This window comes from Anolis sagrei, chromosome 3 (genome assembly GCF_037176765.1).
Source record: "Anolis sagrei isolate rAnoSag1 chromosome 3, rAnoSag1.mat, whole genome shotgun sequence".
Classification (NCBI taxonomy): domain Eukaryota; kingdom Metazoa; phylum Chordata; class Lepidosauria; order Squamata; family Dactyloidae; genus Anolis; species Anolis sagrei.
This window is the reverse complement of record NC_090023.1, coordinates 9679031-9696766: the sequence shown is the minus strand read 5'-3', so window position 1 is coordinate 9696766 and position 17736 is coordinate 9679031. Positions and strand designations below refer to the sequence as shown.

At 42.2% G+C, this 17736-nt stretch overlaps 1 protein-coding gene across 1 annotated transcript in view; it reads left to right on the top strand.

Annotated features, from left to right (window-relative positions):
* PAK1 (p21 (RAC1) activated kinase 1) overlaps positions 1-17736 on the top strand; it is a 133834-nt gene that overhangs the window by 53527 nt on the left and 62571 nt on the right. The gene's annotated exons all lie outside the window — the stretch shown is intronic.

The following is a 17736-nucleotide window of genomic DNA, read 5'->3' as shown; positions in this document are numbered from 1 at the left end:
TGTTATATTTATGCCCTGCTCTATCTCTCCTGAAGACTTAGAAGGCAATGACTGCACTCAATACTATATTATTCCATTACAGGATGTACACAGCTCTGGCCAGTTCCTTTTATGTGAAGTGTCGCCCCAGGCATATTTGCAATTCCCTCCCCCTTTCCCCCATGACTTTAATTTTTAATTATTGGGAGGTAGAGTCATTCCAGTAAATGTTCCAACACGTTTGATAAAAAGTAATGCAGTGAGCCCCCTTTTTTTAAAGTCATAGCAGAACTCATCTGTCGGGACTCCTATTATAATCTCTCTGCTGCAGGGTAGATAATGAATTGCGTTGGCCATTTAAGCCATATCTCAAATGACGGCAGCAAATGCATAATAGATAATGCTGCCACCGCAGCTGAAGGAAGGCTGAGCGGTTTTATGGACGCCTTCCTCTTCTATGAAATTGGATTAGGTGCAATTAATTAGCGATAGTCTAATTTAGACTGAGATTCCTCATTAAGCTTGGGTCTCGGAACAAAGAAAGTTTGGATGGACCAATGTTATGATGCCTGGGAAATATATACAGTAAGATCCCTGCAACTGAAAAACCTCTATCTGTGGCTTCCTTGGGCGAAAATACTCTATGAATTTCCTAGGCTTTTTAGGTGGTTTTATGATATACTTCTCCTAGGTAAAGGCTTTCCCCTGACATTAAGTCCAGCCGTGTCTGACTCTGCGGTATTGGTGCTCATCTCCATTTCTAAGCTGAAGAGCCGGCATTGTCCGTAGACACCTCCAAGGTCATGTGGCCGGCATGACCACATGGAGCACCGTTACCTTCCCGCTGGAGTGGTACTTATTGATCTACTCACACTTGCATGTTTTTGAACTGCTAGGTTCAAAACAACCAAAGCTTTGGAAATGGATTATGATAAGCTGAATGGCTCAATATGGCTGAATTATGGAACTCGGCAAAATGATGGCCACCAAGCTGGCTTTTTTCCGTGAGATTTTATTGTAGTAATTTAATGTTTTAACTATTTATAATTACTGTAGACCAGTGTTTCTCAACCTTCCTAATGCCATGACCCCTTAATACAGTTCCTCATTTGTGGTGACCCCCAACCATAAAATTATTTTCGTTGCTACTTTATAACTGTAATTTTGCTACTGTTATGAATCCACATGTAAATATCCGATATTCAGGATGTATTTTCATTCACTGGACCAAATTTAGCACAAATACCCGATATGATCAAATTTGAATAATGGTGGGGTAGGGGAGGGGGATTGATTTTGTCATTTGGGAGTTGTAGTTTTTGGGATTTATAGTTCACCTACAATCAAAGAGCAGTCTGAACTCCACCAATGACGGAATTGAATCAAACTTGGCACACAAAGCTCCCATGACCAACAGAAAATACTGGGTTTGGTTAGCATTGACCTTGAGTTTTGGAGTTGTAGTTCACTTACATCCAGAGAGCACTGTGCACTCAAACGATGATGGATCCAGACCAAACTTGGCATGAATCCTCGATATGCCAAAATGTGAACACTGGTAGAGTTTGTGGGAAAAGACCTTGACATTTGGGAATTGTAGTTGCTGGGATTTATAGTTCATCTACAATCAAAGAGCATTCTGAACCCCACCAATGATAGAATTGGGCCAAACTTCCCACATAGAACCCCCATGACTAACAGAAAATACTGTCACCAAAGACAGATGGTCTTTGGTGACCCCTCTGACTCCCCCTTGTGACCCCCCTAGGGGTCCTAACCCCCAGGTTGAGAAACCCTGCTGTAGACGGTTGGAAGCCACCCTGAGTCCCCCCTAGGGGATTGAGAAGGGCGGGGTAGAAATGCTTGAAATAAATAAATAAATAAATAAAGTGAGATTTTCTGCCATGATATTCTGGGATATAGGGCTGTGTGAAAGGGCCCATAGACAGACAGTAAGAGCACCTAAAGCTTCAGAGAGCTTCTGTTCAACTATTTCAAAGCTTCCTGCTTGAGCGGAGATGGCATGATCATCAGCATAGATGAAACTCTTTGTCCCTTCTGGCAGTGGCTGGTCATTTGCGTAAATGTTAAACAAGAAAGAAGATTCCACCTGAACACACTGGGAACCACCCTGAGTCCCCTTTGGGGGTAAGAAGGGCGGTATATAAATAGCACAACAACTAATAATAATAATAAGAAGAAGAAGTAGAAGAAGTAGAAGTAGAAGAAGTAGTAGTAGAAGAAGAAGAAGTAGAAGTAGAAGAAGAAGAAGAAGTAGTAGTAGTAGTAGTAGTAGAAGAAGAAGTAGTAGAAGAAGAAGTAGAAGAAGAAGTAGTAGAAGAAGTAGAAGAAGTAGAAGTAGAAGTAGAAGAAGTAGAAGAAGAAGTAGAAGTAGAAGAAGAAGTAGTAGAAGTAGTAGAAGAAGAAGTAGAAGTAGTAGTAGAAGAAGAAATAGAAGAAGAAGAAGGAGAAGAAGAAGTAGAAGAAGTAGTAGTAGTAGTAGTAGAAGAAGAACAACAACAACTTCCTAACTGTGAGAGCTGTTCACAAGTGGAACTCTCTACTCCAGAGTGTGGTGAAGGCTCTTTCTTTGGAGGCTTTGAAACAGAGGCTGGATGGCCATCTGTCAGGGATGCTTTGAATGCTATTTTCCTGCTTCTTGGCAGAATGGGGTTGGACTGGATGGCCCACGAGGTCTCTTCCAACTCAAAGATTCTATGATTCTAGTACAGACTGACACAGCCTCTTTCCAATACAAGAGATAAACGTTGTGTCTTTGTGGGTTTGTGTGTGTTTTGTCTTCATCTTTGGCTTTGGTGGCTGGGAGATGATGAGAGTTGTAGTCCAACATATCTAATAGAGCACCAGGTTAATGAAGGCTGGTCTAGAGCAATTACTTGGACATCACTGCTTGCAACAAAACAACTAAGTTGGAAATGTGAGATAGGAAAAGAGCTTTTAAGCCGTGCTTCCTTTAAAATATAATAATAATAATAAAGAGAATGGGCATTTTCAGTGTTCTTTTGAAGCCAGAGTTGATTCGTAGCTTCTCCAAAGAGATCAAAAGATTGTGTCAATGCAAAGCTAAAGGGACTTCTGTGACTAATGAAATGCAATCGCTAATTTGCCGGCACATTTTGTTCTCTTCCGAGGGATCCCCATCGAATTAGCTTTTTAATTTTTCAAAAAGAAATCCCAATGAAAGAGCGTGCCTTTTCTCTCTCCGTTTTAGGTCCTAAGACTTTTGTGGAGAGCAGGAGCCATTCATCTGTTGACTTTGCGTGTGGGGAGTCTTTCCGTCCTTGGCTTTTCAGAATGCAAAGGAATATTTCCCTGCGCCAAAAAATCTAGCAAATCTATGAGTGTGCAAGCTTAGAAAAGTTACTTTTTGGTCTGCAGCTCTCAGAATGTGCCGGCCCACAAGTGTCTTTCCAAATTCAGATTCAGTCTAGGTTGCATCCTAGTTTTCTAGGAATCAAGACGCTTTGCTGTGATATATTTGTTGTTTGGGCCGCAGCAAATGCACATTTACTATCGCTTTGAACAGGCTTTCATTGCATCTTAAGTCTTGCTCTATTTTGTTTCATTATATTTCAATCAAATGTTCATAGTCTTGTCACTTTGAGTTTATCTTCGGCATTAGGGGAACGTGGAGAAGCCAAATGAGAGGCCAATGGCATCGGTGGCTGCGAATGTGAAATAAACACCACACTAGCATGTTGGAATATAGTGTCTAGATCCAGGGAAGTCATGCTACCCATGCTCTATTCCGCCTTGGTTAGACCACACCTGGATTATTGTGTCCAATTCTGGGCACCACAATCCAAGAGAGATATTGACAAGCTGGAATGTGTCCAGAGGATGGTGACTAAAATGATCAAGGGTCTGGAGAACAAGCCCTATGAGGAGCGACTTAAGGAGCTGGGCATGTTTAGCCTGAAGAAGAGAAGGCTGAGAGGAGATATGATAGCCATGTATAAATACGTGAGAGGAAGTCACAGGGAGGAGGGAGAAAGCTTGTTTTCGGCTCCCTGGAGCCTAGGATGCGAAACAATGGCTTCAAACTACAAGAAAGGAGATTCCATCTGAACATGAGGAAGAACTTCCTAACTGAGAGATGTTCAGCAGTGGAACTCTCTGCCCTGGAGTGTGGTGGGGGCTCCTTCTTTGGAAGCTTTTAAACAGAGGCTGGATGGCCATCTGTTGGGGGTGCTTTGAATGAGATTTTCCTGCTTCTTGGCAGGGGGCTGGACTGGATGGCCCATGAGAATGAATGCACTCTGAGACTACTTTAACTCAGTGCTATAAGATCCTTGGAGCTGTAGTTTTGCAAGAGTTTCAGTCTTCTCTGCCAAAAAGGCTTCAACTTCCAGAATCCTCTAGCCTTGATCCAGCCTAATTCATTGAATCAGAAAAATTCTGGGGTTTGTTAAACTATAGTTTTCCGTTTTTTTTTTGATGCTACAAGCATATATACCATATTCAGCATTGCTCAGGTGTAGTGGCGACTGTTGCTCATCTGCTTTCTTCCTTCTCCTGCTCTAAGAAGGCCGAACTCACAATGTCTGCAAGGCAAAGTTCTGGCAACAGTATGCAGGCCCTCTCTGTGGCGCTTCTCTTTCTTTTCTTCCTCCATTTCCCTCATACACCTTCTCCCTTCCATGTCTTCTTTCCTCCTTCCTTCCTTTACTTACCCTCCCATAACTTCTCTCTTCTTTCTCTCTCACTTTTCTTTTCCTTATCTCCCTCCCTCCCTCCCTCCTTCCTTCCTTCTTCCCTTCCTTTCACTTCCCTTCTTTTTCTTTCCTTCCTTGCCCTCATACCCTCTCCCCTTTCCTTTATCCTTCCCTCACTTTTTCTTTCCTTACTTTTTCCTTCTTTCCTCTTTCCCCTTCCTTTCTCTTCCTTCCCTCCTTTTTCCTCCTTCCCGCTTCCTCCCTCCCTTGCTCTCGCTTCCATCGTCCTCCTTTCTTTTCTTTCCATTTTCTCCTTCATTACCAGCTTCCTTCCTTCCTTCCTTCCTTCCTTCCTTCCTTCCTTCCTTCCTTCCTTCCTTCCTTCCTCTTATATACATTTTCCTCTCTCCTTCCCTTCTTTTTTCCTTTCTTTCCCTCCTTCTTCTCATTCTTTCCCTTCTTTTTCTCCTTCTTTCCTTGTGCCCTTCCTATTTCCTTTATCTTCCTTCCTTCTCTCCTTTTCCTTTCTTCCCACTTCCTCCCTCCCTCCCTTCCTCCCTCCCTCTCACTTCCTTCCTCCTCCCTTTTCTTTCCTTTTTCTCCTTCATTGCTTCCTTTGTTCCTTCATCTCATACACATTCTCCTCCCTCATTCCCTTCATCTTTCCTTTCTTTCTCTTCTTTTTCTCCTTCCTTCCTCCCTTCCTCCCCCTTGTACCTTTCCCCCTTTTTCTTTCTCTTCCTTCCCTCCTTTTTCTTTCTTCACTCTCCCTCCCTCTTACTTCCACCCTACTCCTTTTTTCTTTCCCTTCTTTTTTTCTTCCTTTCTTCATATCACCTAGCAGCAGCTAAAAGTCACTTCATTCCCTTTCTTTCTCAGTGGCATCAAAAAGGGCCACTTCACCTAGCAGCAACCAATCCTTCACCTAGCTACAGCCAATCCACTTCGATCCTTTTCTTTTCCCCTGCTCTGGGAACAACAGGGAAAATTATTTAGTTGAGATTCCTCAATTATTTTAGGTTGGATAGCAAAGGAATTTGTGTGCTAAGTTTGGTCCAGATCCATCAAGCCATGGGGAAGCCTTTTTGGGACAAACCAACATACATACATACATATATACATGCATGCATACATACTTTGACATTTATATATTCACCAAGTTATGTGCAACATAGGTTCTGTAGGTTTGTTCTTAAATTGAATTTGTATGTAAGTCGGAACAGGTACATTTTGAAAGTGTAAATGTATGTATATGCATATGCATGTGCATATGTATGCATGCTTTAGATAGCATAGGGAACTATAAGGATCAGGATGGGTATCTGGTCTTTGCTACCAGCTTGCTTGCCCACCGGGATCTTTTGCCATAACCAGCCATCGCGTCCTTTGTGCTCCAGAAATGCTACCGAAGCAATTGAGACGTTTTGCTGGATAAGGCGGAAGGAAATGCTGAGCTCATCTCTTTCTTTCCTTGCGCATCCTTTCTCTCCCCCTCTTTCCCAAGTGGAATGTATATCGGCAAACCCTCAAATACGGCCCATGAATTATAAATGCCTTGCCTTGATGAGACTGGGATGATTGGTATGCGGCGGATATCGTGATCGGCGTGTGGCCTCCGCCTGTGGTTTGTGGATTGGGAGGCCATTCACATTTTGCTCCTAGGAATGGCATATATTTCGGTGAAAATGTCAGTTTGAGTTTGCGATTCCTGCAAAGAAAGGAAAGCAGCAAAGGGTATGTACATCTACACATTGTAGAATTAATGCAGCTTGACATCACTTTAACTCCCATAGTTCAAATAACACAAGGAACCATGTTCAAAACGGGAATGCAAATGAGTTTTTTTCCTATCTATGTAGGAAAAAACCCATATATATATATATATAAATAACAATGTAATGTTCGTTTGTGGGATTGACATAACTCAAAAACCACTGGACTAATTGACACCAAATTTGGACACAAGACACCTATCAGGCCAACGAGTGACCATCACTCATAAAAACACTGGAAAACACACCAGAAGAGACTTAAACAGCGAAAAAACAAAAAATACATTACAACGCATGCACAAAACCACAAATATACACATATACACAAATATATACACACATATATACACACACAAAACATATATACACAGACTGGGCATAGCAATGCGTGGCAGGGCACAGCTAGTGTGTGTGTGTGTGCGCGCGCATGTATATATACACACACACACACACACACACATACATACACACATACATACTCTGGAATGCAAAGAATACCTCATGCTGAGTGAGACTACACTGTAGAATTAATGTGGTTTGACATAACTTTAACTCCTATAGATCAATGCCAAGGAATCCTTAGATTTGTAGTTTGCTGAGGCAACAGCACCCTTTGACTGAGAAGCCCAAGGTCTTGTCCAACTACAACTCCCATGATTCTGTAGCTTGAGCTGTGACAATTAAAGCGGTGCCAAACTGCTTTAAATCTGTAGTGTGGATGCAACCGAAAGAGGCCTAATTTGGTGGACCAAATTATGTCAGATGCTTAAATAATATATAAATCTATATAAATAAAAAGTGGTGTCATCTGCATATCTGAGGTTGTTAATGTTTCTTCCAGCAATTTTCACCCCAGCCTTGCATTCGTCAAGCCCTGCACATCCTCGCATGATGTGTTCTGCATACAAGTTGAATAGGTTGGGGGAGAGTATGCAGCCTTGCCGTACGCCTTTCCCAATCTTGAACCAGTCTGTTGTTCCGTGGTCAGTTCTGACTGTTGCTACTTGGTCCTTGTACAGATTCCTCAGGAGAGAGGGAAGGGGGCTTGGGATGCCCATCCCACCAAGAACTTGCCACAATTTATGATGATCCACACAGTCAAAGGCTTTAGAGTAGTCAATGAAGCAGAAGTAGATGTTTTTCTGAAACTCCCTGCCTTTCTCCATTATCCAGCATCTGGATATTGGCAATCTGGTCTCTCGTTCCTCTGCCTTTTCTAAACCCAGCCTGAACATCTGGCAACTCTCGCTCCGTGTATTGCTGGAGTCTTCCTTGCAGGATCTTGAGCATTACCTTACTGGCATGAGAAATAAGGGCTACTGTACGGAAGTTTGAGCAGTCTTTCGCATTTCCCTTTTTTGGTATGGGGATGTAAGTTGATTTTTTCTAGTCTGATGGCCATTCTTGTGTTTTCCATATTTGCTGGCATATGGCAAGCCTTTGGGGATTAATATGACCTATAAATATAACAGTACTTGTTATAAACAGTATAAACATTAAACCAATTGCGGAAGCAATTGGTTTAATGTTTATAAAGTTACCGTAAGTTGGTTCTAAGGTTAAAGGTAAAAGGTTGTCCCCTGACATTAAGTCCAGTCATGTCAGACTCTGGGGTGTGGTGCTCATCTCCATTTCTAAGCAGAAGAACCGGCGTTGTCCATAGACACCTCCAAGGTTATGTGGCCGGCATGACTGCACTTTCCTGCTGGAGCGGTACCTATTGATCTACTCACATTTGCATGTTTTCGAACTGCTAGGTTGGCAGAAGTTAGGGCTGACAGCGGAAGCTCACGCTGCTCCCCGGAATCAAACCTGCGACCTTTCGGTCAACAAGCTCAGCAGCTCAGCACTTTTACCCACTGCGCCACCGGGGGCTTGGTTCTAGACCTTTGATATGTTTTAATCATCTGAAAGGTTATTTGTAATTGATATGTATATGTTTTTATAATATTGTGTCTTACTTGTTATTGTCTGAACCTGGCATTGAATTATTGCCATAGTTTGTAAGCCACTCTGAGTCCCCATTTGGGGGCGAGAATGACGGGTTATAAGTACAGTAAATAAATAAATACATAAATAAATAAAACTACAACTCCCATGATTCCATAGCATTGAGCCATAGCTGTGAAAGGGTGCATTAGTTCTACAGTGTAGATCAATCTATTTCTTTGGTTCGTGTCTGATTAAAAGTCAGAAACAAGGCACTCAATCACATGTTCATTTGTAGCCATCTCTACTTTAAAAAGGATCAGCGAAGGGCCTTAACAACACCAGATCCTGTCTAATCTTGTTGGGTAAGCAGGTTCAGCCTATTGCCTACTACATCTCGTCATGCTCCATTTGGTTTTCTCTGCTTTGCATTGACTGCAGGACGGGTGGAGAGTGATTTGAAGCCGAAGAAAAGGGGAGTTTGAATTTCACAACATTGGGGCACGTGGTTGAAAACTGCTTTGCCAAGAATAATAATGACGTTCTTAACTTGTGATGGAAGCTCCTTCCTTGGAGGTTTTAAAACAGAGCCTCGATGGCCATCTGTTGGAGGTGCTTTGATTGTGCTTTTCCTGCATGGCAGACAGGAGTTGAACTAGATCAGCGTTTCTCAACCTGGGGGTCGAGACCCCTGGGGGGGGGGGGTTGCGAGGGGGTGTCATAGGGGTCGCCAAAGACCATCAGAAAACACAAGTACTTTCTGTTGGTCATGGGGGTTCTGTGTGGGAAGTTTGGCCCAATTTTGTCGGTGGGGTTCAGAATGCTCTTTGATTGTAGGTGAACTATAAATCCCAGCAATTACAACTCCCAAATGTCAAGGTCTATTTTCCCCAAACTGCACCAGTGTTCACATTTGGGCATAGTGAGTATTTGTGCCAAGTTTGATCCAGATCTATCATTGTTTGAGTCCACAGTGCTCCCTGGATGTAGGTGAACTACAACTCCCAAACGCAAGGTCAATGGCCACCAAACCCTTCTAGTGTTTTTTTGTTGGTCATGGGAGTTCTGTGTGCTGAGTTTGGTTCAATTCCATTGTTGATGAAGTTCAGAATGCTCTTTGGTATTTCCCCCCAACTCCACCAGTGTTCACATTTGGGCATAGTGAGTATTCATGCCAAATTTGTTCCAGACCCATCATTGTTTTGAGTCCGCAGTGCTCTCTGGATGTAGGTGAACTACAACTCCAAACCTCAAGGTCAGTGCTCACCAAACTCTTTCAGTATTTTCTGTTGGTCATGGGAGTTCTGTGTGCCATTCCTTTGTTGATGAAGTTCAGAATTCTCTTTGGTTGCAGGTGAACTATAAATCCCAGCAATTACAATTCCCAAATGTCAAGGTCTATTTCTCCAAACTCCATCAGTTTTCACATATGGGTATATTGAGTATCCGTGCCAAGTTTGGTCCGGATCCATCATTGTTTGAATCCACAGTGCTCTCTGGATGTAGGTGAACTACAACTCCCAAACTCAAGGCCAATGCCCATCAAGCCCTTCCAGTATTTTTTCTTGGTCATGGGAGTTCCGTGTGCCAAGTTTGGTTCAATTTCATCATTGGTGGAGTTCAGAATGCTCTTTGACTGTAGGTGAACTATAAACCCCAGAAATTACAACTCCCAAATGTCAAGGTCTATTTCTCCCAAACTCCACCAGTCTTCACATTTGGTCATATTGACTATTTGTGCCAAGTTTGGTCCGGATTCATCATTGTTTGAGTCCACAGTGCTCTCTGGATGTAGGTGAACTACAACTCCCAAACTCAAGGCCAATGCCCATCAAACCCTTCTAGTATTTTCTCTTGGTCATGGGAGTCTGGTCAGACTCTGGGGTGTGGTGCTCATCTCCATTTTGAACCAAACTGTGTGCCAAGTTTGGTTCAGTTTCATCATTGGTGGAGTTCAGAATGCTCTCTGATTGTAGGTGAACTATAAATCCCAGCAACTACAGCTCCCAAATGACGAAATCACCCCCCAACCCTACCAGTATTCAAATTTGGACGTATCAGATATTTGTGCCAAATTTGGTCCAGTGAATGAAAATACATCCTGCATATCAGATATTTACATTACGATGCATGACAGTAGCAAAATTACAATTATGAAATAGCAATGAAAATAATGTTATGGTTGGGGGTCACCACAACATGAGGAACCGTATTAAGGGGTCACTGCATTAGGAAGCTTGAGAATTCTTCCAATTCTATGATTCTGCAATTTAAAAACAGTGCTTTTGTACATCTTCAAAGCATATGGCATGTGTTATCTGAGGACAAAGATGCTTCAAGAGGTCCAATAATCAGTGGTATTTTCCGCCTCAGACCGGTGACATCAATTCCCGAACTTTCATTTCCAAGGCTGCTTTTGAAACGCCGAAATAATCATCACACTCCTAAGAAAGTTCTCCTTTCGGCGTGTTTTTTTTCCCCTTTGGAGGCCTGACCTTGGTGCTGAGTTTTGAATGCAATGTAATTATGTCTGAATGTCAAAGAGATGTCCTCATCTGATGCAGCGTGAAAAGTTGGCTGCTTTATTGAGCTTCATGATGGCAGATGAATTATGGATGCTCCTGTGAAGAGCAGCTGCTTGCGGTTTATTTATTTTGTGTATGGATAGGTTTGTCAAGAACGCTATGCAAATATGAAAAATCTTCTGTTCCTGGTTTGAAAGTGTTATTTCCTGTTTAATCATGCAGTCCTTACCTTTGAAAGTAGTTGCTCTACTCCAGAAACTCTGTTTTTGTGGCTGCCACAAACAATGTGTAATTACTGGGTTGTTGTAGGTTTTTTTGGGCTATAAGGCCACGTTCTAGAGGCATTCTCTCCTGACGTTTCGCCTGCATCTATGGCAAGCATCCTCAGAGGTTGTGAGGTCTGTTGGAATGTTTCACCTAGCTCCAACAGACAGGAGTTCTTTGTCCCACCCTGGTCATTCATGGCCGGAATCACTGAGTTGTTGTAGGTCTTTTTGGGCTATATGGCCACGTTCTAGAGGCATTCTCTCTTGACGTTTTGCCTGCATCTATGACAAGCATCTTCAGAGGTTGTGAGGTCTGTTGGAATGTTTCACCTAGCTCCAACAGACAGGAGTTCTTTGTCCCACCCTGGTCATTCATGGCCGGAATCACTGGGTTGTTGTAGGTCTTTTTGGGCTATATGGCCACGTTCTAGAGGCATTCTCTCTTGACGTTTTGCCTGCATCTATGACAAGCATCTTCAGAGGTTGTGAGGTCTGTTGGAAACTAGGAAAATGGGTTTATATATCTGTGGAATGACCAGAGTGGGACAAAGAACTCCTGTCTGTTGGAGCTAGGTGAAACATTGGTGAAGGGGGAAACCTAAATAGTTTCTTTAGTCAGAGAGGACTAAGGGAAGCTTGTTTAGATCACTAGTCAGGGAAAGACTAGTGATGTGGGATTTGATCAAGAAGGATCAAATTAGAAGGCTCTTCACATTAGGAAACATTGTTTAATAAAGTGCTTCACCACAGTAAAAGTCAATCACAAGTTGTGTCATCGAGAAGAGTAAACTGTATTGCAAATCAAGTTACATTCCAAGTTCTATAAGTTATTCAAAGTTATTCCAAGTTAATTAACAGCCTGCAACCATACGCTTTGTAAAAAATAAACTTATTAACTTTTGTTGAAGACCGTGTCATCTCCATTAATCTGCGTCTGGGGAGCCAGTTCTCATCGGCAATACCTCACTTTGGTGGCAGTTACCTTAATTACATCCATAATCATCCACACCTGCATAATTGGTGGCAGAATTTAAGAACAGTCTATACAATTGGTGACAGCGGGTGGGTTCCTTAAAGTTAAAAACCCTATACCCTGTCTGTTGTTGGACTTGCAGCACCTTTGCAATTGGCACAATTGTACAACTGGTGCGTGCAGACTTCGCAAATTTGGTGTCAGAGGTGGGATAGACTTTGCAAATTGGTGGCAGCCCTGTACAATTGGCTAGCGTCATCGCAGCAGGCTTGTTTTCTTCTTCTCTAGAAACTGGAGCACAGAGCAAAGCATTCGAACTGCACGAAAAGAAATTCCATCTAACGTTAGGAAGAGCTGTTCAATAGTGGAATATACTGCCTTGGAGTATGATGAAGTCTTCTTTTATGGTCATTTTCAAGCAAAGGCTGGGTGGCCATCTCCAGGGAGTGCTTTGGTTGTGCATGGCAGGATGGGGCTAGAATGGATGGTCCTTGGGGTCTCTTCTAATTCTATGGTTCTGTGACTACTGAATGCTGACACCGTTCATTTTAGGTAGTTTTGACGTTGTAAACCATGCATTTTGCAGTGAAAGACAACAGTCCAGAGCATCCAAAGAGATCTCTTTGGAAACATTACCTCCAGCTGTCATTTTTTCCTGGTGTGATACTATAGTGGGAGAAACGTCTTCATGGCTGCTGGCCAGGGATGTGAATAGCCGGGTAATGCCAGAACCATCCCACCTGGAGAGAGCCGGAGCCTCCCATCTGGCAGAGAGATGCTTGCCCCAGACCATGAAAATAAATCCTTCCCACGTGGATTTCTGATCGGGCATCATTTCTGAGTGCGAATGATCCGTTGCAATGCCGCCAGCTCAAATTCCTTCTGCATGGAAAACGTTAAGAGCGGAATGGGGAATACCACAGGATACTGACTTGCAAGAGCAGGAATGTATGAAGGTTTTGAATCATGCTCTGAATTTGGCAGCCTGAGATTTCTTAGCATTTTTAAAAAAAATTAAAACATGTTCCTGTCTTTTACAGAACAGGCATGAACATATGTTATCCAGAATCCAACGTACTATGAGCTGTGGCACAGCGCGTTAGTAGCCAGCTGCATTAAATCACTACTGACTGAGAGGTCAAAGCCAGCCCGGGTCGGAGAGAGCTCCCAACCAGTAATAGCCTAATGTATTGTCAAAGGCTTTCATGGCCGGAATCACTGGGTTATTGTAGGTTTTTTTGGGCTATATGGCCATGGTCTAGAGGCATTCTCTCCTGACGTTTCACCTGCATCTATGGCAAGCATCCTCAGAGGTCGTGAGGTCTGTTGGAACTAGGAAAAAGGGTTTATATATCTGTGGAATGACCAGGGTGGGACAAAGGACTCTTGTGTGTTGGAGCTAGGTGTGAATGTTTCAACTGACCACCTTGATTAGCATATAATGGCCTGACAGTGCCTGGAGCAAACTTTTGTTGAGAGGTGGTTAGATGTCCTTGTTTGTTTCCTCTCTGTTGTTGTGCTGTTGTAATTTTAGAGTTTTTTTTAATACTGGTAACCAGATTTTGTTCATTTTCATGGTTTCCTCCTTTCTGTTGAAATTGTCCACATGCTTGTGTAATCACCTCTCAACAAAGGTTTGCTCCAGTCACTGTCAGGCCATTATATGCTAATCAAAGTGGTCAGTTGAAACATTCACACCTAGCTCCAGCAGACAAGAGTCCTTTGTCCCACCCTGGTCATTCCACAGATATATAAACCCCTTTTCCTAGTTTTAGCAGACCTCACTACCTCTGAGGATGCTTGCCGTAGATGCAGGCGAAACGTCAGGAGAGAATGCCTCTAGACAATGATAATATAGCCTGAAAAAACCTACCACAACCCAGTAATAGTCTAGCTTGCTGTTGACCTATGCAGCCTGAAAGACAGTTGCATCTGTCAAGTAGAAAATTAGCCTCCCTGCTTTATGCGGAGAGGCTAATTTAACTAATTTACGACACCATAAAACCTTCCAGCAGTGTGCATAAAAATGAAGAAGTCCTCCATAAAGGACTCGATGGACAGGGAAGCGGTAGCTCCCCCCGTGGCCAGAATCGAGCATACCCTCATGAAGCCGGAAAGCTGGAATGTTAAATTGTCTCTGTGTCTGTCTATATATGTTGTATGTCTAATGGCATTGAATGTTTGCCATGTGAGAAGGGTGAGAAGGGTGAGAAGGGTGCAATATAAATACTGTAAACAATAAATAAATAAACAAACAAATGTGTTTTGCATTTTAGTATTCAGCACAGGTTTATATCTGACCCTAAGGTTTACTGGAGGCCAAGCAGAGGTAGATCAAATAATGCAAAAGTAAATTAGACTGCTTTGCATAATTGATTTAAGATTGCTTTGTTTTATAGCCTTGCTACGCAGTTTGGATATTCCTTTCTCGGTTTTGGTTTCGCTTACAAATAGCTTCTTTCTTCTCCTCCAGGTTTTGTTAATATGGCAAGTTTACTGGAGAGAGAATTCAATGGTTAGATTAGGCACTTCCTAACAACCTACCACTCATTTATTAGGAATGTTTACAATCGTAATAAGCAGGGAGGAATGAAAGTGATGTAGTGCTTTTCCATAAATGTAAATGGAATGAACCATGTTAGTAAACAAAAAAGGCCCATTTCTCCCAATTGTGCAAAGAAAATGCAGTTGCAGAAGTTCTTTGATATTTGCAGGAGTTTGGAATGGGTAAAGTATACATTTAAATAAAAATTGCAAACACGGTTTCTTTGGTAATTGAGAGAACATTTCAATAAGAATTTCTAGGAATTCCGGTGTGTTTCTATGGTCAACTTCCAGCAGAGGTTGACCGTGGCGTTGTGCTGAAGGGAGCTAGAAATAGAGTCTAAATAAAGTCTTCCCTCACTTTATAGCGGGTGTTATGTTCCAGGACCACCCGTGAAAAGTGAAATTCCGCAAAGTAGGGACGCGCTTGCTCTCTCTCTCTCTCTATGTGTATGTGTGTGTGTGTGTGTGTGTGTATATATATATATATATATATATATATATATACACACACACACACACACATACATACACACACTAGCCGTCCCCTGTCACGCATTGCTGTGGCTCAGTCTGGTGATCTGGAAAATAAAGTAATGAGAAAGTGTTGGTTTCTAATATACGTAATTTCTTTATGCTTTTGGGTAAACAGTAGGTGAACTAGAACTCCCAAACTCAAGGTCAATGCCCATCAAACCCTTCTAGTGTTTTCTGTTGGTCATTGGAGTCCTGTGTGCCAAGATTGGTTCAATACCATCGTTGGTGGAGTTCAGAATGCTCTTTGATTGTAGGTGAACTATAAATCCCAGCAACTACAACTCCCTAATGGCAAAATCAATTTTTTGAGTTATGGTCACTCCTTGCATTAGTAGATGTCTTGTGTCCGAATTTGGTGTCAATTCGTCCAGTGGTTTTTGAGTTCTGTTAATACCACAAACGAACATTACATTTTTATTTATATAGATAAATTGTGTTCCGAAGGTGAGGCAGAAGCGAGGAGAGATTTAAAGGCACTGCGTACCTTTTTTTGTGTACTAGTTATAAGGAAGGGGCTATAAGGCCATGGTTTACATATCTCCTCTCTCTTTTTGTTTATGATTGGCTGCCTCTCTCCCTAGGGGGAGGGTGAAACCCCCTTCCACACTCCATCGTTGCCAGGAGGCAAAAACCCACAAAACAGCGAGTCTGCAAAAAGCAAACCGCGAAGTAGCGAGGGAACACTGTATAACGTTCAGTATTATCTGCAATTTCAGGTGTCCACAGGGAAACATGGATACTGGAACTAAAGTATTGCAGAATGTACCAAAGCGCATATTCTGTACCCAAGGTGCAGGCTCTTACCCACAAAGCCCTGAACGGTTTGGGACCCGCCTACCTTCATTACTGCATATTCTTTTACGAACCTACATGATCTTCTGGAGAGGCCCTTCTTTTGCTCCCACCCCCATCGTAAGTGCAACGAGGGAGAGGGCTCTCTCCGTAGTGGCCCCTCGGCTCTGGAATTCGCTCCCCAGAGAAATTAGGCAAGCCCCCACCCTGGCAATCTTTAGGAAGAGACTGAAGACTTGGCTATTCCAGTGTTCCTTCAATGAATGAATATAATACCTGATCTTGACCAAACCTTGCATAAAATGTCCACTTTATCTTTTACTGCAATTAACTTTACTTTCATCCCTCTGATCCTCTGTCTTGATACACTACATGGCCTGCTTCCCCAGTGTTTTAAACTTTTAATCCTTGCAATTCACCCTGCCCAATTACTATGATTTTATATTATTTGGTGTGTTCACTTATATTGTTTTTGTATTTATTTTTATTTTCATTATATTTTACTGTTTGTATTTTATGTTGTATATTTGTACTGTTGGGCTTGGCCTCATGTAAGCTGCCCCAAGTCCCCTTGGGGAGATGGTGGCAGGTTATAAATAAAGTAATAATAATAATATTATATTTTAACCGTGATATTTTAACCGTGTAATGAAGTAGCATTGTGTTGTTATTGTATATTTTTGTATGTTAACACATGTTGTGAACCGGTCCGAATCCCTCTTTGAAGGTGAGAGGGTCGGTATATAAAACCTCGAAATAAATAAATAAATAAATAAATAATAAGTATCCACTAATCCACATGGCTAATAGCCATGGAAACAAGGTGAGAAGGGGGTGAGAAGGGCGGGGTAAAAGTGACAGAAATAAATAAATAAGGTACAGTAGAGTCTCGTTTAACCAACCTTCGCTTATCCAACATTCCATCTTATCCGACGCCTCTATATAACAACATATAAAAACATACATAAATTGGTGATGAGAAAAGTTTGCCACTTGTTCGGGAGCGTGATTGTACCCATTCTTGTTGCTCCCAATGGTGAGGCATGGCAACACAAAAATGGATTACAACAGGTTCACCAAGTGCACACATCTAGCCTATGACTCATGCATCGGTCGGTCAGTCTCGCCTTTCCCAACAGTCGCTTGGTTTAGTTTTAGTACGCGAAACAGTTTGCTGCTGTGCAGTGTTTATGCATGGTTTATTTACCTTTGCCACGAGTATGGCGACAAAAGAAGGAAGGTCATTGTATCAATGGAACAGAAACTTAAGGCAATCAAGAGACTGGGCAAAGGAGAGACACAGAAGGTAGCCGACAACTATGACGTCGGACGGGTAACAGTAGGAGACTGGAAAAGGAAGCGATCAGAGATAGAAAAATAGTATTCCACTAGAGTTTTGGTCCTAAATTTGTAAATAATTACTGCACAATGTTACTGTGTATTGAACTGCTTTTTCTGTCCATGATGTTTTAGGTGCTTAATTTGTAAAATCATAACACAATTTGACGTTTAATAGGCTTTTCCTTAATCCCTCCTTATTATCCAATATTTTTGTTTACCCAATGTTCGTTTATGTTGTATAAGCGAGATTCTACTGTAGTTTAAGGAGTTTGAGTTCAAAAAAAGGAACTTCCCCAGTCTCTGTTCTGCCTGATTCTTTGATTGCTGGTCGGAAGGCTTTCTTGATAGTTCATTCAACCCAAGTGTAATAAGATATTCTGTTTTGCCTTCCCCGTTCCTCTT